Here is a 26,383-nt window from a genome sequence, read left to right on the forward strand (position 1 = left end):
TACGAATGAGTTTGTTGATTCTGTTGGTGTCTGCTACCCTCAGCCTACTGCCCCAGCACACAACAGCAAACATGATAGCACTGGCCACCACAGCCTCGTAGAACATCTCAGCATCACTCAGAATTCACTCTGTTACATCAAGTTTGTATTGAGCTTAATGCAGTGAAGTACTTGATTTAAACTAAGTTGGTTATTTTATACAGTTGGGTAATGATGTTCCCTCTATTTCAGCAGGTGAGAGCTTCAAGTAAGCTATCACTACTACTGCAGCGATTTGAAAGATGAAGTGTGAATTAGTGAGAGAATACTGAAACTTAAGTTCAAGTCTGTGCACTATTCCTTTTGTGCTTCCTTCCATTGAGTGCTTGAATTCCAAACTTCTTGTACTTTTTAAAATTTCTTCAGTAGCATTAGGTTAACGATTTATTATGAAATCTGCTCTTCCAATTTTAATTCAATAATCTACTTGTAGGGAAAGTGTATCTATTTGAAATTGTTGGGCCACTCTCACCGTATGACTAATACCGTTCTGTAAGGCGTACAGTAGCATAGTGGTTAGCGTAAAGCTTTACAGTGCCAGTGACCCAGGTTCAGTTCCTGTCATTGTCCATCAGGAATTTGTGCATTCTCCCCATGAACACAATTTCTTCCAGGTCTCCAGTTTCCTCCCATATTCCAAAGACGCATGGGCCCGTTGGGATGGAAGGGCCTGTTACTGTGCTGTATCTCTAAATAAAAAAAATAAATAAATATGTGTGAGTGCATGCTATGCAAATGAAAACTTGATTATTATTGAGTAATATGACATTAAAACTGATCCAAGTTGCTCAGCAATTAACGAGTGTAGGGTTTATTTTAAAGCTCATTAAAGCTATGTTGTCATGAAAGCTAGGAGTTTTAATTGAAGTTAAATTGTAAATAAGTGATTTGTGCTGAAGTTGGCAGAAGTTGTATAGTATATTCTTTTGAAATATGATCTTTAGATTGAAATATATACACAAACTCTTCTATAAGTTAGTGGCCCACACAAATGGTGATCTTCAAGCTGTCCCTGCATTACAAATGCTGGGTTTATGGACACCTGTTCATGCAAACTCTCATAATATTATTAAATTTGAAGTCTGACATGCATAGAATTATACAGCACAGAAGCAGGCCCTTTGGCCCAACTCATCCATGCAAACCAAGGTTCCTTGCTGAGCTGGTTGCACTTGCTTGCATTTGGCCACACCATGTCTCTTCCTGTCCATGTACATAAAATGTCTTTTAAATGGTGTAATTTTATGTGCCTTACCATTTCCTCTAGTCGCTCGTTCAATATGCCCACTTTGTGAAGAAAAAAATCAAGATCCCCTTTAAATCTTGCTTCTCACCTTCAGATTCAGATTTACTTATCACATGTACATTAAAATTACAGTGAAATGCATTGTTTGTATTAGGAACCATCATACCAAAGGATGTGCTGGGGGCAAGTGTTGCCATTTGAGCGCCAATCACAGCATGCCCACAGTGCTCAGCAGAATGACATGAGCAGCAACAACAACAGAACAAAACAAGACAACAGCAGCAAAAAAGGCCCCCTTCGTACTCCTTCACAGATACAGACAGGCCTTCTACTTTTAGATTCCCCTTCCTTGCGGGGTGGGGGGGGGGTAGTTTGGTAAGAAAGGCTGTGATTACCCACCTTATTTGTGCCACTCACAATTTTATAAATCTCGATAAGCTTTCACTTCAGCTTCCTTTGTGCAAGGAAAACAATCCTAGTCTTGATATAACTTGAGTCCTCCAGTTCTGGCAACATTCATGTGAATCTTTTCTGCACCCTCTTTAGCTTAATCACCTCCTTCCTGTAGTATGCCAACCAGAAAGGCACACAATTGTTCAGATGTGGTTTCACCAATGTCATATACAGCTGTAACGTGATTTACTAACCCTGGTACTCAATGTCCTCTTTGAATGCATGCATGCCAAGATCCGCCTTTATCATTATGTCTACATGTATCATCACTTTTGGGAACTATGGACATGTTACAAATGGCAGAACTAGTTTCCTCTTTCTCATCACTTTATTTTCCTTGCTTATCGGTCTTGTGAGTTTGTGCCGCTATTCGCTACCATTTGTTGTTTCTTTCTGTACCTTGTGGCGCATCAGGCAGTAACCTTTGTTGTTTGCTTACCATTTGTCTGTATTTTATGAGGCCAAGTTGCTAGCTCCCGATACTCATCCCAGCACAAATGGAATGCATGCAAGGAGCTAGCCAGATTCAAACTTGGGACCACTCACCCACCTCGAAGTTCGGTGCGGATGCCACTACTCCACCAGCTGGCCTTTCATTACAATGCTGTGTAATATTGAGTGATTTTTTTTTGGAGTATTTTCTGACTTGCAGATGAAATCAACTTATGGATGTCTGAAATGAAACTAATTTGTTACCCAGGGGATGCCTGTGCAAGAAAATTATGAATTCTCTTTAGTACACCTGTTCCAAAGAAATAGAAAGAATATATTGTTTAGAACTAGAAGTTACTTGCTGCCTACTATGTCACTGATTTTTATTTCCAATCTCTCTCCATAACTAGAATCCTTCAATCCAGATAACATCCTGATGGTTCTCTGCATTCTCTCTAGTGCAATCACATTTTCCTATCGTGTGGTGAGTAGAACTGCACATAGTATTCTAAATATGGTCTAACCAACCAAAAGTTGCAACATATGACCCCAACTTTTATATTCTATGTCCAACCAATGAATGCAAGCAGACTTTTTCACCACCAAATTATTTTGCGGCTTCCAGGGAACTATGGACTTGAACCCCAAGGTTCCTTTGTTTATCAACATTCCTTGTGTTCTGCCTCTTAACTGTATGTTGAAGACCATTAGATATAAAAGCAGAACCAGGCTATTTAGCCCATCAAGTCTGCTCCATCATTTCATCATGGCTGATCCACTTCCCTCTCAGTATGATTCCTGCCCTCGACTTCCAGGATGCATCACCTTACCCTTGTTGGAACTCAGTTCCATCTGTCAAACCCTCTTCTTGTACCATAGCCTTGGGCAATCTTTTCCACTGTCGACAATATCACCAGCTTCATGTCATCTTAAATTTGCTAATCATAGCACCTAAGTTCATATACATGTCACTAATATACTATACATATATCATAAACAATATTCGTAGTACTGATTCCTGAGGTATGCCATTCCTCACAGACTTTTAATCAGCAAAGCTTCTCTCCGACACTGCAACCATTCCTTCCCCCCCACTCCCCACCAAGCCACTTTGGATTCAGGTAGATAGCGTGCCTTGGATCCCTTGTGCATTTACTTTAAGCTTACTGTGTGGGTTGTCAAATGCCTTTTATTTTGTACTCCCACCAGTTCCTGTTATGTCTTCATAATATAGCATCCAGAATTGTACTGAATACTCAAATTCAATATACATTCAGGATAATCCAATTTGAATTATTATTTCTTATTTTAATATAGACAGTTTTGAATTTGTCTGTGTAATATCTTATTTTTTGCAGTCCTATGTGGTAGTTAATCATGTTGTATGTTAAGACAAGATTCTGCAGATGCTGAAAATCTTGAGCAATGCATACAAAATATTGGATGAATTCAGCAGGTCAGGCAGCATCTATGGAATAAAAAGGTCAGCCTTTCAGGCCGAAACATTTAATGTGTGTTGCAGTTTTGATGTTGTTCTTATTTGCTATGTCCTCAAAGAACTTACTGAAATTGGTTACAAAAATATCCTTTTGAAATCCATATTAAAAATTGGGGTAGGTGGGAATGATTGGACAATGATCCTTTTGAATGTGGATCATGCTTGAGAAGCTGACTGGCCACTTCTGCTTCAGGTTAATATATCCATATGTTTGTATAGCTGGTCTCTTTGTAATAACTATAAATCCCATATTCATTTTGATAAGGACTATTTTGTTAACCTGGGACAGAACAAAATTTGTGTCGCATTTACTCTTGTCCACTATCTGATTTTAAACTGGAATAATGATGCTTGTGTTGATGAACATGAAAGGTGTATAGCCTGGATTTAGCACTCTGAAAATCTGACAGACAGGTTAATTTTTGGTGGCACGTGTTGATGTTAATTAAAACTTCAGCTTAAGTTACACTATTAGGGATCTGGTGTGGTACGAATTCCACACTTCGCTTTGAAAGACTTTTTAAGGTAATTTGAGTGCAGAACCAGGTATTGTGAAGGAAATGAACCTCAGGCGTGGTGGGAGAGGAGTGGAAGGGAGTTGCAGTGGAAGAAATAACTGGTGGCATCAATATAGAGGAATATGGGGAAATCTGTCCTGGATTTGGGTGATGGGATGAGACCAAAAGTACAGGAAACAGGCCCCCTTTCATGGCATGTTAACATGCAGGAAAAACATGTCCCATCCTTTCAGGACTAAGAACTCTTTCAAGGTGTTTATACCACTTTAAATTTGGGTTTCTGTGTTTGCTGCCCTGTGATGCAATCTCTTCTGCATCGGAGTGATGAAATGTAGATTGGCTGACTGCTTTGTTGAATACTTTTGTTCATTCTACAAGTGTGACTGAACTGCTGGTGAGCTGCTACATTAATTCTCCATCACATGTCCTCTTTGTATTCTGCACACCACAAAGTCTCAAGCTCACAGCGCTCAAGGAAGCATGGGCTGAATCTTGCTAGTCGTGGCTAACAGACCAGGTCACTCAGAAAGAATCAGGTCCTGGGTCTTGCTAAGAGTTCCACACATTACAGTATTCTGAGGAGTTCTGAGGTCTGACCTGGCATAGGCTTGGTGATCTCATTTATTTCAGTAGGGATTTTGGCCAGTGCAGTGGTGTAAGTTATAATCTTTGTTATTTTTAATAAGTATATTATTTACATTTTTAGTTTTTAATGCATCTTAATGTGAATATTGTTAAATAGCCTAAACTTGACAGAAGTGAAATCTTCATTTTCAGCTTTACCTTCTATCAAAGCCTATTGGGATAATCAAGTGAGGTGCCTGTGGGACTTCATTGTTTAAGGCATAGACACTATTGAGGGTTCACTGCCTGACTTGATGCAGAACGCCAGCAGATTCAGGACCCTAGGTAAACTCAGATGGGTAGTGATTTTAGGAAAGAGGCCTGACCTGGTATCTCCAGTATTTGAATAGGCTCTGGAAAAGTATTCTGGACTGAACATTTGAGTCAGCAGTTTCAGCTAGTGATTATGCCATTTCAGTGATGCCTTCCCCTGATGTCATGAAGTTGTTTTCATCAGTGTACCTTTTGTCATTTAATCTTTTCTGTTTTCCACTTTCTTTCCACAGTCTTTCCATTTAGTTTTCCTTTCTCTTCATATTACATCATAACATTTATTTTAACTCAACCTTTTTCTATAGTTCTGAACTGGATTTCTTTGCCTGAAATTGTCTTCAGAAATGTTGCTTTGCTTGAAGATCATTTTCAGTATCCATACTATTTTGCTTTCATATAGTTGAAGTTTGTGTGGAGTCTGTAAATTTACTTGCAGGGACAATTGTAAATTCTAATTTGTACAGGAATTTTACTTCTGACATGTTATACAATTAAAATTGTTTAATAAGTATTAGAATGCTTGTACAATCTAGTTGTCATGATATTCAGCAAAATACTGTAATTATGTAAATAAATTCCCACGTTTAAGTATCTTATCAAGCATACCTAAGTTTCATATGTGAATTTAAGGATGTTTCCTTTAAACTTTTCTATAATTTCATCTTGAGTTTGTTGCTTTCAACAGTCCCAATTGTTATGGTACTTAAAGGGTTAATTGCAGAAGTTGAAATTCAGTTAGCATAACCTCTCTCTCTGATTGGATACTAAAAGGTGAAAATTAGCACCATAAACTTTTGACCCTTTGGTACATGTTCTGTGCAACGCCCACCACTGGTGAATTGTAGAATGCTGTTTCCCAGCAATCTGTATTTGTGAATCCCTTTGAATTTTAAGAGAAACACTTGTATTCAAATATTTGGTAGTAAATTTAAATGTAAACATCAGGCGGATTCCTGAAGAAGTGAACAAAACTTCATACATTATTAGAACAGTGTGTCCTTCCGCCTTTACAAGCATCTTATTTTAGCATACCCACTGCACGGTTTATCCGCTTCTACTGGCTCCTGTTTGTTGAAGTCCAATGTTTAGATGCAAGAAGGAGGGCACAGTGCCATTTTTTCCCCCATTGTGGTTGTTGCATTAATGTGTGTTCTCCCTACTGCTTTTAATAAGATAAAACTAGCTTGAACAGGGTATGGAGGTTTTTCGAGTATTCATAGCCTCCTAATGATATTATAATTAATTTCAGATCAGTGATTCAAAAATAAAAATCTATAATGTGATTAAAGATGCACTGTAGATTTTCCACTTTAAGTAGATACTACATATTTGAAATCTCATTTGCAATAATACAAGCATTTTTGACAAAAATTTGCATGTAAATGGCTTAAATCTATATCTCATCTTCCTCCCACATCGCCCCTCTCCTCATGTACGTTTAGAAGAATGGACTTTTTTAAAGAATGGTGATAAGTAGTGTCCTTAAGTAAAAGACCTGAAATCAGATTACTTGATACTTTTTCACTTGAGGAAGTGTTTTATATGGAGGCACCAGATTGGAAGAATGTTAGTTAGTTATATATATGGATTAGTGAATTAGGTGAACAGCAAAGGCAAGTATTGTATTGGTCTAAAGAGCTCTTTTATGTGTTTTATTCCTGTGCTTTGCATGTTTAATAAAAAGTAGTAAGTCATCTAATTTATTCTACATTTTTTGTAATTTTGAATCCATCAGTCTCTATTAAAAGGATGCAGTGTCATGAGAAAGTTTGAATTTCAAATAAGAATACCTTGGATTTTAATTTAAGGAAGAAACATCTAGGTTGGGTAGATTCTGTGGAGAAAAATAAACTTGATTACTGATACTGAAATGTTTGCTGTGTCTTTCTCGCTCCACAGTTTCTGCCTGACTCGCTGAGTATTTTTGGCCTATTTTGTTTTTAGTCCAGATTTCCATTGTCTATTTTTTTAAAATACTTATTAGAGAAGCAATGACTTTGGATGCTTGAAACTACAGGAAATGAAAAAGAATAAGATGTTATACATGCTAAATCGAAGGTCTTGTTTGTCAACAGTTCTTGTTTTATGTGTTTGAGTAGGTCAAGATCAAAGCTTCTGAAGTTTGATGAGACTCTGTTTATATTCCTCAGTTTTGTTCCCAACATCATTGTCTCACTGATAATAATTGTTCTCTCCACACCCTATTTTTTTTCTGTCATGTTGGATTTGTATATTAAGAATGCCAGAGGAATGTTTGTTTTGGCTTCAGTTTCCAAACATTGTGGGGAGGGGTAGCATCTGAGTTGTCTCTGAATCTATAAATGGAAAATGATGTCAGGAATTTAGAAAAAAACAATTAACCATAATATAATTTGCAAAAGTGTAGCATGATGTTATAGAACTGTAAGAATGGTGTTTCTGTTCTTTCTTTTATTTTGTTACTTCATTTTTAAAGAAGAAACTATATATGATGGCATATAATATTCAAAATGCATGGTGGACTTTCATTTAGATGAGAACATTTTACAGTTAAGCTTTTTGTCAAGCATGATGAATTTATTTCCCATTACTAGTGCTATCCCGTTGACATAATTTGATCAAATATCTGCATTTGTGCCTGGAGAATTGACTTGAATCTGTCCATAGTGTATGGACAATGAGCTGTATCTTTCCGAAGATCATTATTGCTATGGGAAAATCATTTGTGATTCCCCTTTGTGATGATCAGGGCTTGGATAGCTAAAATGATTTTAAGAAACCAATGAAAATTGATTATCACTTTTTTTTCCATTCTTGGGCATGGAGATTTGCATGTTATGAGAAGGACTATATTGCAGTTTGTGTTCTTGTCAGCTGGTATCATTCTACCAAAATTTTGCATTTACCTCGTGGGAATCTTGGAAGATAAAAGCATTTAGCTTTTATCAGGGCACTGTTGCTTGCATGTTAATGGAAGATCATTATAGTATGTTTTATAAAGATTGGCATGTTAAGAATGTATTAAATCTATTAAACAGCTTCTTCTCCACTTGGCCTCTACAATTGTGTCTTGCAAACTTTGATGGATGGAAGGAGCAGATTGAAGTAGTCCCTCTTGATTTTTTAAAAAATGAGCATGCATAACAACTCTTATGTCCTGGGATTTATCAGCTGTAGTCTTAATGTTGCTGCAGTTCTTATTCAATTAGATCATCTGCTCTTTTTAAATGAGGACTTAAAAAAAAATCATGGAATGCATTACTGTATGAAGTACTTGATTGGAGGGGCCAAACTATCAAGGGATTGCAGAGCCAAATTAAATTCAATAAATTATTTGCTGCAATGGAAAGACATAAACATTAAAAGTTTACAGAGTTGCAATCTTTGTTAGTAAGCAACTTTGTATACTTTGCTGATCTCATTTAATTCCACAATTTCATGATTTGCCAAATTCTGTTTCTATTCAATGGATTTTTTGAATATCAGAATCTGGGAGTCAATTAGTGTGTAGCTAATTAGCATGGTTGCATCAGTAAATCATGAAAAATTGTTCACTGCGGAAGGCATACAGAATAGAGCAAAACATAAACTTTAAAGCTGTTTTTCTCTCTGCATAGATACTGTTGGTGTTTTAACATTTTCTGCTTTTACTATGCATTTCCTTCAGGAACTGTAATCAAGTATTTTCATGTTACAAGCAAGTATTGTTCTCTGAGCAGTTTGCTTACTTAGTGCTTCAGCTCAATACTTCTAAGACTAAGTACAATTGACATATAACTTAATGGCTTTTAACATTTCAGACAGCTTTCTACAATGCTTTATTGCTCCTTTTCACAGCTTCAGATTAAAGTATGTTACATATTAACATTTGTGCTAATTTTTATCCTAGGACAATTTTATTCCAAGTTTTTGATCTTGTACAGCATTTCTATTTAGCATAAATTTTTCTTTGAATACCTTTAGAAATTTAAGCCCTTGTGTCTCATTAGCAAACAATAGACTGGCAGAGCAAGCCACTTTGCCTAGTATGATATTTTTGATCATTGTCCAAGTACATTATAATGTGGCATGTGTAGAAGTTTAAATTAAAAAGACAAATTAATTGAAAGTTACTTAAATTAAACAGTAAATTCTGAAATAAATTCTCAAAGAAACAAGTTTGCAAATGGAATTTTATGAAGGTGACCGTTGAAGGCAATATGCACTTTTACTGATTTACTTCAGTGGGTCAACCTGACAGACCTACAGTCCCAAGTGAACTCAGCCCAAGATGGAATTTGCAACACTGCTAGCTTTGTTGCATGTTTAAGGAAAATCATTTTGTAGCAGCTTACTCGGTTCTGTCTGGAGACGGAATTCTTTCTGGGCGTTTAAAAGTGATTGGTACAAAAGCACAACATTATATTAAATTGGGTCAGCAAAACCTATAATTTTTGTTGAAATGGAAGCCTGTAATTTCACATTAAGACTGCCTTGTTTAAAACAAGACACTATTGGAGAGCTACTATGGAAGAACACGTCTGTGCATGTATATGGGAGCGACTGTGACATGAATGACTATAACTCTTTTTAAATAAGTGGAGGAGTATTGCGTCTTTACTAAAACTATGAAATTGCTGATTGTTAAGTAGGGTAAAGTTCAACTTAGAGTTTTTTGAGGCTTGTGGGATTTGTTATACAATGAAGTTTTGTTGAGCAGAAGAAACTTAATTTTCCTTGGGGTTTACAGTCATGTCTCCATCTTGAGGTAATGCAGTTCCATACTCTAATGTTAGGACAAATTTTCTTTATATTTATCTCTTGCCTTTCTCCTTCAGCTCAGAAACCAGCTAGAAAACTTTAAAATGCAGCTGCTTTTGGAATTGCTGCATGAATTTTCCATTTCTCACAGCAGTAGATTACTTTTGACATCAGTTTGGTTTCTCTGTAAGTGTCAGCAGTTCTAGTCCACACTTTGAAGTGATTTTCACTAACCTGGCTGAAAGTATTGATTTTAATTTATAAAATTGCCACAGCTGGAAAGTAAACAAGAGTGGAATGTACATTAGTCTGAACTTTTTGTACCATTCTAACTGGGGTAGGAATCAATTGGAGAAGTAGTTAAATATCTTTTTCTTTTTTTGGGGCAGCACAGTAAATTGATTTCTGTTCTGTTTGTAGTGCCATTCAGATTAATCATTTTGTCTATAGTGTGAATTATAAATGGTTCTTTGGATACTTCAAAATATTTCAAAAATATTCGGTTTCGTAGAAGATTTCACCCAGGTAGTAATGATCACCTACTTTTGGTTGCTTAGAACTTAAACAGCTTCTTAAAGCCAATTTTGTTGAATCTCCTAGAGCTGGGATAAAAGTCTTAAATGTGTTTAAAAATTTGCACATTTTGTTGTAAAAGATAATTTTAAATAGATGTTCTATTCCTTTTTTGTCATGAAAGGATTTGAAAAATGTCCATAATTGATATTGCATGATGGTGAAAAGGGAATTTAGTGGAAAATGTTTTAGGTGGTATATAAAACAAAGAAGCAAAAGGCATGGGCAGACTAGTTTCTGTGCTATTTTAATGTTCTTTTTTGGATTGTGATTTTTGGATTATGTATATCATTTTTAAAAAATTACTTTGATAAAGTACGGGAACAGCTGTAAATGACTGCTTTACTCAACTTCAGTTGTTTTCTTCTCATTGAGTACCCAGGTCTTGCTGTTGGTTGCAGGATTCCTAAGTGAAATGATCTTGGGCTGTTTTCAAGACTTTTCATTTGAATTTCATCAGTGATTTGCCAATTAGCTTTACCTTGTGGTGACTAAATGATGAAGGAAATATACTGTCCAATATTATCTTAATGTGAGACATTGTTTTGAATTGCCTAACCCAGTTTAAAATTAGTAGCAAATTTCAGCAAAGATGGGAAATTGACTTTCTATGAAAGGTAATTTTTGTAGTTTGAATGATGACTGAATTCTATTTCCTTTCTGTCTTTTTCCTTTATACTTTTACCCATAGTTTTGGATGAATTAGTCTGACAAATTTGGCTTTTGTTTGATGCAACTCTGTATGGATGGTGTACAGTTCTAATTTCTGATGCTTGGCCATAAAGGTTGGGTTTCTTTGATTTAGTTGGTTTATTTTCAATTGAATGATCTAGAAGTAGAATCAGGGGTTCTAATTAGTTTAAATCATTTGACATGAATCCGTTTTCTAAACTAAAGACTGTTTCATAGTCTTAACCTGATTTCTAATACTTCGTGAATTTCTGTGTTCAGCTTTTTCTTCTTGGGCTCTTAGCTCCCAGCAGAGCATAGACCATGAATGAATTCATCAATGTTTTTGTAATCCATTGTAACCACTGGACAATGGCCTATACAGCTTCACTGGAGCCCTGTTGGCCAGCCTTGCCTGTTTCTATCTTTCATAGGATTAGACTTTGAGAGGATATGTTAAGCTTAGTGCTTGTGTATACTTTGCCATCCAGATCACTGCTCAAGTTTTCAAACATCTCCAATCAGGTTTTCATCCCTGAATGTCATAGAATCTACCCTGTTCATAAATTGCAGCTTTGAAGATAGTGACTGTGGTGTGCTTTGTTGGTGCCTTGCTTGGTGTTCATGATGCCTTCTCAACAGTGACATTGCTCATGGATTGTGTGTTAAAAGGGTTATTAGGGAATGACCAAGGTGCATGTCTCACAGTATTGCTGGACTAAGAATCTAACACAAACCCCTTGCCTCAGCTAGTGTCCCAGAGTTCTGGAGTGTCTCTTTTGAATTGATGTGGTGAAGCTGTCATTGAGGGCTGGAGTTGGGCAGTTGAGCAGAGCTGTTACTGAGAGCTGAGATATGGGGATTGGAATTGTACCTCAGCCAACATGGTGAGCACAGGTCATTGGAGGGTTTTTTCCCCATCATTTTCTGTTTTTATTTTAGATTTTCAGCAGAAGCATTTTTCTGCATATTGAGCTCCCCTCATAATTGGGTTCTCCTTGGGAAATGAGCTGATAAGCTAAATAAAAAGTCATTTATCTTTGGAAGAGTCAGTAATCCAATACAGAACTGAGTTTAGTATGGTATTTTGTTTGACCAGTTGATCTGTTCATTTATTTATGTAAATACTGAATTTATGATTCTAGGCGATTCAAGAAAATATGCTTTGTGCTGAGATGTTGATATGGGTAGTTCTTCCAAATATGCATTTCCATAATATGAATTAGTTATGTAATGAATAGATTAGCGTACACTGTTTACATTTCTCCAGCAACATTATTAATATAGTAACTGAGGAAGCCTGTGCTTTAAAGGTAGCTACAACCTATTCTGCTAAAGCAAAAAGTAATGCTAAAAGTAATGTTTCTGAGCAGTATGACTATCTGTAGTTTAGTTCAGTGTATACACAGTCAGAAAAATGTAAGCCACCAACATGGCATATCAAAACAAAATATCAGCATGTAAGGTTAACCAATGAATGCAAAATCATGGCTTTTTGTTTATATAATTTTGTTGTGTAAGAGCAAATGATAATTGTCAAAGTGCTTTTATTTTATTTTGGTCTTTTCAAAAACTTCATTGAAAGGTAATTCTTTTATGTAATGAATGACCTTCTAGCTTTCTTTGTTTCTGAGGCAAAATACATAATCATAGATAATACTCTAAATATGACTTTGTATAATTTATAAGGCCAGCTTAGGTGAGGCTCAAGTCAATCAGCTTTGTAATTTGAACTACATATCTTCATTTTAAATGTGTTAGTACAGAGTTTGGAGCAATTTACTTAACGTGTTGATTTTATTTTGAACATTGTTTTATCTTTTGCAAATGAGGTTAATTCTAAAGCAGAGCTTTGACTTTTTTCTGCCTCCTATTTTGAAGTTTATTCTTGTTCAGTTTATATTTTGCATTTAATTTGGATTTTTAGCAGGCTAATAGGCAGATTAAAATTTGAGGCCAAATATAAGAAAATGATATGAACTATTGCTTCAGAGGAGAATGCAAAAAAATGCAGGCTATTATGGTTTCATGCTCCTTTCCAGGCATTTGTGCAATCATACTGACATTTCTAGACCCTACTGAAGGAAACTTTTTGGCGGAATTAAAATTTAATTTCCTTGAAAAATTAAACTTGGGCATTGTTTTGCTCTAGTGGACAGAAAATAATTTCTGTAGCACAACTATGAATGAAAAAAACAACATATATATTCTTTAACCAAGATAATTAAAAATGTAATCTGATCATTATTGCTTCAGGTCACGTTCTCTTCTCACTGCTGCCATCTGAGTAGAGGTACAGGTCCCACATCACCAGGTTCAGGGACTGTTATTACCCTTCAGCCTTCAGGCTCCAGAAGCAGTGTGGGTAGGTCCACTCATGTCAACATTGAACTGATTCCACAATCTATAGACTCACTTTCAAGCACTCAATATTCATGTTCATGTTCTCAATATTATTTGTCTTTTTTTTTGTATTTGAGCAGTTCGTCTTTTGCACATTGGGTGTTTGTTGGTCTTTGTGTGTTGTTTTTCATTGATTTTATTGTATTTCTTTGTTGTACTCTGAATGTCTGCACGAAAATTAATCTTGGGATAGTATATGGTGACATATACTGTGCATACTTTGATAATATATTTACTTTGAACTTTGTTTTCATGTGCTTGCTGTGCACAGTCAAGTGCTCAGGGATATCCTAAAGTCACAAAAGTCTTTCATTCTGTAGTTAAAAGTGAAAGAACATTTTAGGTAATGAGTTTTAATTCATTAAACTTGGGCAGCTCAGTATCATGAGTTTAGTTGTACTTCAGCTCACAGTTGAATGAAACATTGATCTCAAATAACAACTCTGCTTTAGTTTCAGAAACATACCTGGGTTGCTGAGTGTTTTTTCCCACCCGACTCTCATGTCTTTTTTTGTAATGGTAGTGTTTTTCTTAAGCATGGAAATGGGCAAAGACAAGAAAATCTGCATGGAAGTGGGCAAACTGGTTATGTGGGGAGAGAAGCTGAGACATGACTGAGGTTGTGAATTAAACTAGTTTGGGAGAGCACAATTAGTGCATTCTTCTCTTCTCCCTCTGCCCTCATCTTTTATGTTTGCGGTATTTGAATTTTTTTTTCTGAATAGTTGTTTTCTGATCTTGTTAAATGAGTTAATGTTTATGTTCAATTTCGAGTCCTTAGCTTTTGACAGAAAGCGGTGCCGTAATTGCGTTGCCATTCAACTCGGTATGCATACTGTAGTTTAAAAAAAATTCCGAGATTTAAAATAAATGTAGCATGTGCATTTGTAAGTTAAAGGAGCAATTGGGAGATGTATTAATATTACTTGGACTTAAAGGATACCATTGAGTCGTATATCTGCAAACAAAACCCCTGATTTGTTGTGTCTCAGACATCTGCTTTCCATTAGAACTGCCTTTCAGGTACAAACTAATTCCAAATGAATGATTGATTGCCTGTTTCTGCCGAATTTAGTTCCTTGAATTGTCCCTCTTGTACCTTGTACCTTCAGTCTTGAGTTCATGGTTTGTAATTTCATTGCATCCTGCACCATTTGTAAATAAGAGAACTAGTAAAAGGAAACATTGAATACCTATAAAGTTTAACAAATGTTTTTAAAAATAATTTATATTTGTTTACCTGTGCTGAAATGAGTGTTTGCTAACTTTTAATATTCTAGTATATAATGTTGAGTCTTTGTGTAATGAAGACCAGCCATTGTTTAAACTGATATTTAACAGTGATGGTCGAGTTCATTTTTATATGGAGGGACTTGCGGACAATACACCATGTTTGCTGTAGAGTTGAGCTTTTTTCTCTAGAAACCATTGAAGATGATGGCTCTTAGAAAATATCAATTGGATCTCTAATCTGGATGTACATTAGGATGGCGAATGGTGCGGGTGGATGTCTGTATATTAACAATATCAGCACAAGTATTTTCAAATAGTACAAACAGTGAAATAATTTTGCATCAACTTTGCTTTGTGTTGCTGCCTTTCCACTTTGACCTTCTTCCCATGCATATTAATCTAAGCACATGTAATTTAATTTCACAATTTTTCTGTTCATCTTAGCAACGGTTTTTAATGTTAGAGTATATATACTTTAGTGATGAGCTGGGTGAAAATACCTTTATTGAAAAGTCATTTGGTGCATGTGTGATGTGAATTTAAAATCACTTCACTGATGATAAGAATTGAGGTAATAATTTGGATGAATTGAATCCCATTCAATAATGTCTTGCTATTTCTGCTTTTAAAGTATGACTCTTTGATGGCAGGATTTATTGCTGCATAGAAAATTAAAATTTGACTAATCTCACTATTATGATTCCTAAAAGTGAAACCCTCTATCATGTTTAACAATGATATCCTTGTAACAACTTCTGAAGTTTGTATGGAACGTTTTCAGTCTAGCAAATGTCAAATGTATAATGGATTTGAGGCATAAATATATAAATCCTAGTGTTCTTGTATTAGCAAAACAGAGGGAGCAATTTATTGGAATACTATAGTGCCCTTCAATCAAGTATTGTCTTGGAGAACCAAAGATGCAAGAACACATATTTCACACTGGAAGTAAAATGAGCTCATCTGCTTAAGAGATTAAGCAGAAATTGGCATTAATAGCAATGTCATCTAGTGTCTATCCATCTGATGGGAGGAGGGGGAGGTTTCTATAATATACCCATAGTCAGCAGGTGCCAATGTTCTTGTGCCAAAGACATGGTTGAGGTGTTATAGCCATCTTTGGCCAGAAACAACAAACAAATAATCCACCATGGTCTGCTCCTTTAACCATCACTAAAGTCAGTCACTTCAGCCATTTTGATACCCAAAATATGATACAGGTGGCTGAGAACACCATCAACACAACATGCTTGAGGATCTGACAGAGTCATGACTGATCATTGATGTTTACAAATGGATTCCCATACAAAAATGAACTACTGATCTAAGCCTTCAAGGGATAAGTAGGCTGAAAATTTGAACTCCAGAGTTAACCGGACTTCTAGCTAAATATTTTCAATTTGCTGTCCATAAACAAGGCCACATCCAAAACTAATTAGCAGTGTGCTTAATTACTGCCCAGTCAGTCATCAGATAAATGATGGAATACAGTGTTGTTGTGCTTTTCTGTTAACCAACAGAATTCAACTTGTGGTCAGTTTTGAATTTAGCCAGAACCAAAAACATGGTTCAAACATGGACAAAATAAGTGAATTTCAGAGTTGGATTAGACATGGTAGTTTTGGGCAGACTGTAGTTCAAAGTACAAAGTAAATTTATTATCAAAGTACAAGATTAGCTAAGACTGAGAGTCAATCAACATGCAAAAAAGACAAACTGCAAATAAAAACTATTATTAAGAACATAAATTGTTCAGAGTCTTTGAAATTGGTTCTGCAAATTGTAAAATCACTTTAGAGTAGATGTGAATGAAGTTATCTACTGTATGTCAGTTCAGGAGCTTGATAGTGTTACGAAAACCCCGTAACCAGGTAACTTACCAGCAAAGATAGATGGATCAGCTGAGTCGGATGCTACTATTTTCAAACGTTTTATTCAACAAGGGCACAAACGTATGGTTAATACAAAACATTCAGATCATACACGTCGTCAAAACTCAATCTAAAACACCGGTGTAACCATAATCAATCAGAAATAAGCTCTACAGTTGTCTAGGGGATAATACTGAGTCCAACGGAAGTATAAAGAGTCACTCAGAAGTTTGCAGGCTTTTTCCTTTCTGGGAACCCGCTGGGGTTTTTACGTTGTAGAGAGAAAGAGATGATTTAGAAAAGATGCACACTTGCCCGTCGTCTTGGCAGAGCAAATCCTTGGAATCAGGGGAGCAGACTTCCCCGTTGTTATTTAAAAGCAGTCTTTCGTTGGTTTTAGCCACAGATTCAAATTCGGAATCTAACGCACGTGGCTTCCTTCAAAATGGCGTCCCGCTCCCACGGGAATCGATCTCGTGTCTCCTGGGTGCGTCTGAGGGTCCTCCCCTCAGACCCGCCTTTATACTTCTTCACGGGATCGCAGGTGTCAATCAAGTTGCAGGTAATGCGATCTCTCTCTCAACCAGCCCACTTTGCCCGAGGGCTTTTCACGTGGTCTCCATGAGACAATAGTCAAAGTCACCTTTCTTCTGCTTCTTGGGAGAACGTGGTCTTCCGCACGTCTCCCTCTCTTGGGTCAGTTGACCCCCCCTTAACTAGAGTTCTTGCGATTTTCACAAAGGAGGGGGCCAACGGCATAACAATAGTTGCAGAATAACAAGTGTTCCTGAACCTGCTGGTCTGGGACCTAAGGCTTCTGTACCTGCTGCCTGATGGTAGTAGCAAGAGGATGGCTTGGCTGGAAGTGGGTGTCTTTGATGATGGATGGGAGTATCGCAAGGCATTATTCAATTAAAGTTGGTAAGAATTATATGGAACTGCAGACCCTTTGGTAGAGTCAACCTCGGTACAAATCAAGATTAATCCAGCTCCAGGCCATCTCTGCAGAAAATTGAAGGGCAGCATTAAATGTCTAAACTCCATTTGCACATAGATATTCATTTATCACGTTACATTCTCTCCTTAAGTTCTTCCTTCACCCTCCCCTGTTGACTGTAGACCCCCTTCCTGACTTCCTTGATGATGGGCAGGAAACTGCTCATTTCTCCTCTCAGTTTTATTTAAGTGAACAAGAAAATGTGTGATGTATTCTACTGAAATAATTGAAATTGCCATAACAATAATTGAAAGCTAGGTCTTTAAGTAATCTTGATAAAAGCAACACAAAGAAAAACATACAAATCTAAAGAAATTATTAAATGATTAGATTACAAATGCATTGGTCTCAGTGATTCTAATGACAACAGCATTATTTGCTTAAAAATAGAGGTGTTACGAGTCACAGAATTTGGTCTCCTTTGCTCTGATATTCACCAAAATCATGGTTGGATTTTGGCCAGGTACACTATTTTTCTTATCCACTCATGAAGTTGGCCTATATCCCCTCAAGCCACTTCAGTGCTCACATTTACACTTGGTTTTGTGTCATAAATTAAGCTACCCCAATTTGCAGTAGTCAGTGAATTAATCAGCTCATGTGAAGAATAAACTTAATTGAAGTTGGTTTTATGTTCCAGAATGTGATAACTTTCAATTCTGCTCATTCATTTAATAGATACCTGGTTTTACAGAATAATATTCCATATCAACCTGATCTAATGCCTATTTCTCGAAGCATAAATTTGACATCCTTCACTGATTATTTACAACTTTAATTGTCAATTGTGTATACATTTCAAAATTCCTAGTTTATTTTTCTCTATGTCTTTGAGTACTATAACACTTAAATTATATATATATATATATATATTTACAAACATTGATTTACTCAGCAGATTTTCAATTTTTAAAACTTTAGAGGGCTTCCTAGTTTTGTTTAAAGCTAATGTGTTTTCAAAATAGTGTCTAAGCACTTAAATGTATCAGTTTTCCAACAAATGTGCTCTGATAAATTTAGCTGACCTAGGCTGCATATTCAAGGTACTTCCATATTAACCATGAACAGAAAATAATGAGAATAAGACACCATGGTAGCATAGCGGTTAGCATGACTGCTCGGAGATCAATTGTGGCGCTGTCTGTGAGGTGTTTGTACATTCTCCCAGTGACTGTGTGGGTTTCCTCTGGGTGCTCTGGTTTCTTCCCACAATCCAAAGGCAAACTATTTAGTAAGTTAATTGGTGATGAGGCTGATGGGTAGTGTGGCTTATTGGACTGGAAGGGCCGGTTCTGTGCTGTATCTCTAAATAAATAAAACAAGTAAAGGTAACTGATTTTATAACTGGATAATAGCCTGCAGTTGCATTATTATATAAAGATTAACACAAGGTTTCTCGTGATTATTTGTAATTTGAGTACTGTTAAACCATTTGACCTGGGGGAAGGTTTTGGGAATTTTAAGGTTCATCGTGCCTTCTCTAAACCTAACCCTTGACTTCTTTATCTTCCTGTTTATACACCGAGAAGTTTAAAGGTAATCTAAAGATGAGTATTCTTAACCGCTTTGGGTTTCTGATTAGAGATTTAAATAACCCTGTTTATATCTTACATGAAATCATGTTATATATTCAAATTATTACACTATGTCTCTTCAGCATACATTTCAGCCAAAACTTTGTATATTATTCGTTATTCTCATTATACAACAATAATGGCAGGTAGATTGTGAAAATGGAGCTCAGATTTAATCTGAGTTCTTGGAACATCCTGATGCCTTTCACACAGGATCAGTGCTTCAGCTAGTTTTGAAGATATAAGCTCTTGCCTCTAACCATCTGTGATTGTGTATGTTGTAGTTTGCTTGTTCTGTATGCAGGGTGTTGGCTGTTGAAACTACCCATATACATTTAAACTTTTACTATACAGCAGTTTTGTGATGGCTTAAGTGCTTTATGCACAATGCTGGTTTTTGGATTGTCCTTGTGCCCTTGACTTTCTTATATCTTCACATCAAAAAGCCATTCATGAATGGCAGCTTACCATTCTCCTGATCATATTTGTCCTCACCTGTCAATTATGCTTTTAATAATAAATGATAAGTTACAAAATTTTTTATAGCATTTCAACAAATAAAAACCTGTATTTTTGTCTTGGATGTTCTCAAAGCAGCTAGGTGAAACATCAAGTATATTTTGTTCCCTCCTTTCAATTGAAATTCTCTATTTTGAAATCATAGTTAATGTTTGGAGGAATTGTCAAATTCAAAGTGTGACATTTAACATTTTATTTCTGTACCTGACCCTTTTGGTTTTTGATGTAGCAGTAAACCCCTTAAATAATGACATAATACCAGTAGTGTTGATAGTACCACATAAAGACTTTAAATATTAGTGAAGATATAAGCTATAAACTTGAATGACAGATAACTGAAATAGCACATTTAAAACATGAGTTGGCTATAAGCATTGAATCATCTTGTTGAAATTCTCTTATCCTGTTTGAACACTTTCAGTCTGACGTTTTGTTTTAGTATATAGTTGAGATAATATTCTAAAATAATTATGCTGCTGAAATTCTTTTAAAAAATACAATTGACTTGCAGTGTGAATACTGAACATGTGAATCTGAGCACAAACCAAGAGAGAAGCCAGGAGTATTTCTTAAAGACTCCAGCCTGGAGTTTGCTTCGCTATCAATAAAATCATGGTTTATCCTCTACCTTACTGATTTACCTTTCTCCCAATTATAATAGTCCATAATTTCACTTAAGGTTTAAAATGTTATTGATCTCAGCCAAAAACATACTCAGCATCTGAGTATATTCTTAACCTGTTTGTGTAGGATTTGACTTGCATCCTCATTAGTTCAGACCTCTCAATTGCAATCACCCATCTTGTCAGCTTTTAAAACCAGGTCCAGTCACTTGAACATTATGAAATGAAAATTGGAAATTGTATGTTGTTTCAATTGTGCTTTCCTCTATTTAAAAACTTGTAACAATGTGCATGTTATGTAGCTGTCCAAATAAGTCAAACAATTTTAACAAATCAATTTAATAATTCTAAGTAAGCATTCTTGCTGGCTAGTTGCCTCAGATTAAGCTTGAGCCTTGTATTTATAGTACATCAGCCATAATCGTTAGTTGCATAATGAAGAACAACCATATTAGAAGGAAAGAATTTGAATATGTGGTGTCTTTCATTTCTTCCAGCATTTGCAAAAGTGCTTCAAATCCAGGAGCTTTGAATTATAATTACTGTTGGTGTGAAGGTATTTGGGTGATAATAAATAATTTTCTTCAACATAGTAAAATGAAGGCATTCTGATCTTTACACATTGGCACCCATCCAAAAATTCATTCCTCTTCCTTTACCAAGTTGTTTTCTCAAACATCACAACCATCTTTAGATGCTTTAGTCTTTGTCCTACTGTCTTAACGTCAATTATGTTTTTATGAACTGAGCTGAAGAAACATCAGGCAGTTTCTCCAGTATTGTTTTTGATGTTGATGATTGAAATATATCTCGCTGCTTGTGTTTTGAAATACAGGGTAGGTCACAGGGTAGGTTCATTTTCAAATCAATCAACGGTACATTTTAAAGGCAATTTTGCAACTTAAAATAGTGCTGGTGACTTGTAAATAATTGTGATATATATGCCTCAACGTTGTTATAGCTGGGGGTGGTAGTGTGGATAAGCTCCTGCTACTTATTAAATGCTCCCAATGGCATATGGTTCAAATAGCCTCAGACAACCAAGTCCAGCTTCTGGCCTTCATGTGAGGCTTAGCTACTAAGCCTGGTGGAACCGTTTCTACTGACAGGAGGAGGGGGAAAATGTCAGGTTACTGGCGCCTTAAAAACAATTGCTTTTGGCAGATGGGGCTTGTCAACTGTGGTTGGCAGCTGATCTAGGAGAAGGAAAACTCTGCTGCCTTGCGGCTATACGCACTCATGGGGAAGGCTTCGGGAGTAAACCCTGAGGGGAAAAATCCAGAGCTGGAGTCCTTAAGCTAGTCCTACGTTGACTGGCAATTCCTGCGATGCTGCCGGTGCCAAACTATATTGGTCTTTGTCATTCATTTGGGTTCATTAGGTGTGTGGAGAGGGAGAGCTTGCTACATGGGCAACAGCTTGCTCTCCATATTGTACTGTCCTGGCTTATGTATCTAAGCAGCTAGGAAGTAATGTCCATGGTCAGTGCTGACCAATGGGGGCCTCATTATGCCTCAAGGGAATATATTGGTATTTAAATTTGTTTTAAATTCTTTTAGATTAAATTAAGGAATATGTTAACTTTATTCCAATTATTTCTAGTTTTTCTTCCCCCTTCAAGTATTTCAAACCCAGATTTTTGAGCGCTGATCTGATGTCACAAATGGAAAATTGCACAAGGTGCTGTGAAAGTGATGTGCAGGTCTCTGCACAGCACAGACAGTTCTCAGAAGTGACCTCACTTATATAATCAACACGTTAATAAAATCCAGAACAACAATGCATAAAGCGAAACATGAAGTTCAATTGCAGATCAGTGTCAGAGTGAACATATGCAGCTGAACGATATGTTGATCATAAAATAAGCAAGATCTATCATAACAAACTGAAAATTGAAGTAAATTGTGAATATTCAGAAGGGTTATTTCAGAAATTTAAGAAGACATGGCATTAAATTTTTAAAACATCGCTGATGATAATCTAACACCAGAACAAGTTTCTCAGTGCTGATTGTTTTTGTACCTTACATAAAATGTTTTAAAAAAAATACAAATAGTGTACAATCGCCTTTTAGTCAAAGCATGACATTGTAGGTGGAGACTGAAAGCCTGCCATTGTTTGTTGTTGTTCAACAGCCGATTCAGGTTTTTTTCCTGATGCTGCTGTACTGCTTTTGCTACCCTGCACACATTATGTTAATAGTATATAATTTTTACTGTTAAGTACATGCATTTTGTGTGATGAACAAGCGTAAGACAAAGGTTGATTACTGGTAGCACATAAATTCGGAGTCGGAAATGATGATGATCCCAAGCTATCTCATTGTATATTCCAAAATACAAAAAAATCTAAAACACTTCTGGCCCCAGGTATTTCAGATACTTAACCTATATTTTTAATGCAAGAAATATTTTCTTATGGCAATAAGTCAGTACTTGGAACTGAACTTGAACTCTTTACATGTTTTGATAACAAAGATAGAGGAAATTTTAATGACCTTAATATGGATGAAACTGCTGTATTTAATTTAGGAAAGTGAGGCTGAATTAATGATGGGCAAATTGTGCCTATTGTTAATGGCAAGTTGTGCCTGCCAGATTGTTTTAGTTGAAGAATTAGAGATGGTTGATAAAGGTCTTGCAGTTGATGTTTATAAGGCCATCAAAAGACAAAGTTACAGCAAAATTAGTACCCAAGGAATTGAAGGACAATTGGTAGCATGGATTAAAAAAAACTGAAACAACTAGTGACGATTGCTGAGTTTACAGGTAATGTTTTCCAGCGGTCATTGCTTGTTTAATACTTTATGAGCAGCATTTTGAGTTGGACAGTATATATAGATGATGCAGAAATTTAAATTCTCAGAACAGTGCAGGGGATGATGGACCAAGAAGGTGCTATCTATTATGGAAGTATTCCCACTATCTGGGCCATACCCTTTTCTCACTACTCCTGACAAGTAGGAGGCACAGAAGTCTGAATTCTGTCATCACCAGAATCAGAAAGAGATACTTTCCTGCTGCCAACAGGTTTTTGAACAGACCTTCTTGATCCTACCTCAACAATGGAACATTATGCACCTCTTGCATTTTCTGTGTAACTGTTAGTCTTTATTCTGCATTCTGTTACTGTTTTACCTTGTACTACAATGTACCACGTAATCAATTGAGCTGTATGATCAGTATGCAAGACAAGTTTTTCTGTATTATTTTTATGTACTTTAAAATATTGTGTGTTCTTTTTGAATGAAAGAGCTGAAATTGTTGGTGATTTTTGTTTTTTTTTGCTTGGTTAACCTCCAGAGTTATCTTGGCATAGATGTAGAATTACCAAATGGAGTATACTATCACATGCAATGAGCATACTTCTGTTGATGCATACAATTCTTTGTGGTAAGCGTAACTTGTGGAATATGTTATTAAATAATGAGCAGCAGCCCAGGAAGCAGATGGTGCAACTAGATTTTCTGCATCTAAGTCACTGTGTCATTTAACTTTTGTTTGCTGTTTCTATTTTTTTGTCTCAATAGTTATGCAAATATTTTAAACTAAATTAAGACTGAAGAACTTGTGATTTTTTTTTCTAATGTCTCAAAATTAGTCACAATTTCGTGGCTTTGAGGATTAATACTTTACACTGCAGTTGGCATATTGAATTAATCATGAATCATGCCCACAACCCCACACAAAAAGAAAAAAATCAATTTGGTTAGGGTCAAAGTGTATGCAGCATGGAACTATTCTTTTGATTGGCTGTTTTAGTTTCTGAAAATCTCTAAACTTTTGACCTTCATCTGATGGAACTATGTAGAATGCAGAGTAGCTGGCAAGAACTAAAAATGCTCTTTTCCTGTGCTGGGTTCTGTGGAGTATGGGAACCAATAATGGAAACAACTGTTTTGTATTCACTGACATTTATCAAGAAGGGAAAAGACTGAAAATATAGGTTTTGTTAAATTACTGAAGACTTAACTTTACACAAAGCCAACACTGGCAAATAAATCTCAACAAGTGCCTCTGGCAAATGTGTTTTATCCTCCAGCGTATTGTTTCTCATTGGTGCAATACTCTTAATGTAATTAGTTTAAATTATCAAAGCTTCACATAAAGACAAATGGTCTATATTTGGAAATTTTTCAAAATCTCTTTCCGGGTCTTGTCTTGGCTGTTGTCTCTTTTTCCAACTATCGTCTAAGGTGTTCTGAAAGATCATGTACCAAATTAAACACTCTATTCTAGCCTCAATTTGGTTTAAATTAGATTACCAATTTTTTTCCCTCCACAAGTTTTAATTTTAATACTGATGCTAAATATATGCAATGAAGCTTGGATCCAAAATGATACCAAGCTTCATTGCACAGAAGAAGAGTGAGCAGCTAACTTGTTCATGATGCCAGTGTTCGAATCTTCCCAGTAGATATTCATTTTCTCAACTGAACTGACCATCCCTACTTCCTTGAAAAGCCCCAGTGTTCCTCAGATTGTTACTGCTAATCTTATGCTAAGCAATAGATCTGTAAAATATTGCTTTTATGATCGCTAACCAGGGCTAAAAGCGTGGCTTTTATGTCTCAAGACAGTTTGATCTTTCCCTCCTTAGTACTGCATTTGTGTACAGGAATCGAGACCACTAATTTAAAAAAAAAATTCCTAATCGGTGATGCTACATCCTGCTATCCAATTAGGACAAACAGATTGAGCATAGATTGAATCAAATTTATCACTGACATAACAGAACTGTGCAAAAGCCTTAGGCATGTATTTATAGCTAGGGTACCAAAGACTTGTGCACAGTACAGTATTTGCCATCATGGAGCAGTGAGCAAGTTTGTAAATCTGGTGAGAGTGGAGGACCTTGGGAATGGCAAGGGTGGAGCACCGTGGTAGGGGTGTAGGACATGTGGTAGAGAAGGAGTGCCAGGGGTGGGGGTGACGTGGGTGCAGGCACATCCGGACTTGAGACACCAGGCAAGGTCATTTGATTGCAAGCAGTTGGTTTATTGATCATCATAGAATGTTGCTCTAGTGCTTCCTGCTCACTCCTCTCTCTCTTCCCTTTTTCCCCCTAACAATGATTCTCCTCTCCCTGCCCACTCTCAGTCCACAATAGAGACCCATATCAGAATCAGGTTTATCATCATTCACATGTCATGAAGTTAAATTTATGTTGCGCTGCGGCAGCATTACTGTTCAATACATAAAATTACTATAGTACTGTGCAAAAGTCTTGGGCTCCTTAGCGATATACATTTGCTTCAGACTTTTTCCACAGTATGATATATAATGAACTGTTGTTTTGTGACAGCAGTACAGTGCAAGGCATAAAAATTACTATGTTACAATTAATAGTGTCAAAGAGGAATAGCAAGGTGGTGTTTTTTGTTCATGGACAATTCAGAAATCTGATGGCAGAGGGGAGGAAGTGGTTTCTAAAATGTTGAGTGTGTATCTTCAAGCTCCTGTACCTCCTCCCCAATGCTAGTAATCAGGAGAAGCAATGTCCTGGATGGTGAGCGAGGGTCCTTAATAATGGCTGCCAACTTTGAGGCATCGCAACTTGAAGGTGGTTTGGATGGTTGAGGGGCATCAATGATGGAGCTGGCAGAGTTTACAACTTTCTGCAGTTCTTTCCTCATCCTGAGCAGTGGCCCCTCCATGCAACCAGTTAGAAGTCTCACTATGGTACATCTGTAGAAATACGAGTGTGTCTTTGATGACATACTAATCCTCCTCAAACTCTGAATGAAATGTAGCTGCTGTCATGCCTTCTTTGTAGTTGCATTAATATGTTGGGCCCAGGATAGATCCTGAGATGTTGATACCCAGGAACTTGAAACTGGTCACCCTTTCCACTTCTGATCCCTTGATGAGGATTGGTGTGTCAGAGTAATTTTTGGGTTTAGGTCATTCACACTTAGTAAATGGCTTCAGCCACCAGTCTTCTGTCCCTTGCCAATTTTAGTTTGTAACAATGCACTTCCTAAAAGCTGTGAATACCGGAATACCAGTCCAGACACTGCTGGTGCCTATGGGATGGACATAAACCAGACGGTGTGAGGTTTGCATGTAGTTTCAAAGACAGTATTATCTATACTTTGTAAATATGGATTGTCCTTCATG

At 36.5% G+C, this 26,383-nt stretch overlaps 1 protein-coding gene across 11 annotated transcripts in view; it reads left to right on the forward strand.

Moving 5' to 3' along the window:
* LOC140736158 (nuclear receptor coactivator 3-like) overlaps positions 1-26,383 on the forward strand; it is a 218,645-nt gene that overhangs the window by 48,079 nt on the left and 144,183 nt on the right. For 6 of the 11 annotated variants that reach the window (XM_073062009.1, XM_073062023.1, XM_073062010.1 and 3 more), the window contains one exon: positions 2,581-2,654. The exons of the other annotated variants lie outside the window; for them this stretch is intronic. The gene's annotated coding sequence lies outside the window, so the exon portion shown is untranslated. The remainder of the gene's footprint in view (positions 1-2,580; positions 2,655-26,383) is intronic. 11 annotated transcript variants of the gene reach the window in all.

The sequence above is a fragment of the Hemitrygon akajei genome, chromosome 11 (assembly GCF_048418815.1).
Source record: "Hemitrygon akajei chromosome 11, sHemAka1.3, whole genome shotgun sequence".
Classification (NCBI taxonomy): Eukaryota; Metazoa; Chordata; class Chondrichthyes; order Myliobatiformes; family Dasyatidae; genus Hemitrygon; species Hemitrygon akajei.